Genomic DNA, 2,121 nt, shown 5'->3' with positions numbered 1-2,121 from the left:
TGTAATATTTTTTGGTGTAATAATTATATTTATGAATTCAATTGAGTCTTAGCTTCGTCGGTAAATTGTGATTGCAGTAATTAGGAGGGCACGGATTCAAACATATTTAATTGCATATGTTTCTCTCATTCAAGGGTTTAGGAGAGATTTATAGGTAGAAGTATAAAAAAATTGTATTCATGATATTATACCGGGATAAAGCAACATCTAGTCCTTAAATTTAGTCTCTAAACTTTTTTTTATTCAAATAGTTTTATATGTGAAATATTTTAAATAATTATTCTAAATACACATACAAAAATATATAATACTAAAATTTACTGCACTCATATAAAAATAAATATTACACATATAAAAATTATATTTACTAAAAATATTGATATTTGCAATAATTATTTGATTTTATAAATAAAAGAGTTATTAATTAAAAAGATCGAAAGAAAGAACGCGAAATTCTTTTTCTTTTCCGCAGGGACCAAGAGATTGGATCTAGCTGTAAGAAGAATGCTTGGCTGATAAACAATTCACTTCTTAGTCTTCGACCCTCTTAGTCACTACAAACGCCCCCGATCAATGCAATGGGATATGTCTATTTATCTATCTCTTGACTCGAAATGGGAGCAGGTTTGAAAAAAGATCTTAGAGTGTTTAGGGTGGGGCCAAGAGAGTTTCTTAACGCCCTCTTTTTTTTTTCTTCCCATTAGAGTTATTTCTTATTTTATAAATACTTGCCATGGTAAGGAAGAAGGGGGGAATAAGCACACTTGGAGAGCGTAGTACAACGGAGAGTTGTATGCTATGTTCGGGAAGGATAAATCACTCCCAAAAAGAAATCTATTGATTCTCTCCCAATTGGTTGGACCAGGGCAAGGTCCCTGGTTCAAGTGCAGGATGGCCCAGCTACGTCAAGGAAAAGAATAGGAATTAAAAAAAAAAACTTGAAAACAATATATTTATTAATTATAGACATTAATTAAAAATTAAAAAAAAAACTTGAAGCAATATAAAATAACAAAAAAAACCTATTGAAATGCTTATAAAAGGAATCAAAACTCGAATTTAAGGATGAAATTAAATTTTAAAATAAAAATATGAGTAGGAGAGGAATTGAATTCGGGACTCAAAGACAAAAATACTAACATTTAACCATCTTATCAAAAGAGTTAAGTTTTCAATTTTTAATGAAAACGTGCCCTATAAAACATGTTTTCATTGATACGACAAAGGAAAATTCGTCCTGTAAGGAGCCTTTTCAGTTTTTCTCTCCAAAAACAGTCTATAATAATAAATATAAAATACGAAATATATATAATTTAACACAATGCCATAACTTTTTTTATTAACAAACACGTACTGATATCTCATACTAAGTACTTAGCCATCACATGCCTTTCGCCCTTTTTCAACTAATACAATTCTCAATGAAATTGCCTACCCTATTCACATATCATTTTTTTTATGTAATTACAATAATTTCCATACACGCTTTTTTAAAATTCTATTTCTATTATATTTTCAATTCTTCCCCATGAAAATACATACATTAAAGCACATTCTTGATGGGTTATCTCTTTTTTTTAAGTCTTTGTATTGGATTTGGAAAAAGTAATATATAAAATGAGATTTATTCTTCAATTATTGGTTTAATTAGTTGAATTGATAGTTTAATTGGTTCAATTACCTATTTGATTTTTATAATATTGTGTAGAAATTATTAATTGAATTAAAATTTCAGTATTACAAAATGAGGGGTTAAAAAATAAAAAAAAATTCCTCCAATATTTTCGAAAAAAATTAAATAAACCATTTTTTCATTCTATAAAAATGTTATACTTTCAAAATAAATAATTATTATAAAATTTTCAAAAATTAAAATTTAAAAATAAAAAACTAAATGATGATTTTTAAAAAAATTCATGGTGACGAATCCTCCCACGTATGATGTAGTGTGTTGGTTTATTAGTGAAACACACCTTTAGAACGAATTGTGGTAGAGAAGACTAATTTTTTTTTCAATGTTATAATTACAATTCATACATGTCTGATTACAAGTTTCAAATTATTACAATACAGATTATTCGAGTAATCAAAAATAGAATCAAATAATTACAAGCGTAAACA

This window comes from Gossypium hirsutum, chromosome A11, assembly GCF_007990345.1.
Source record: "Gossypium hirsutum isolate 1008001.06 chromosome A11, Gossypium_hirsutum_v2.1, whole genome shotgun sequence".
Lineage (NCBI taxonomy): Eukaryota > Viridiplantae > Streptophyta > Magnoliopsida > Malvales > Malvaceae > Gossypium > Gossypium hirsutum.
The sequence above is the reverse complement of the archived record's forward strand: the minus strand, read 5'-3'. Positions refer to the sequence as shown.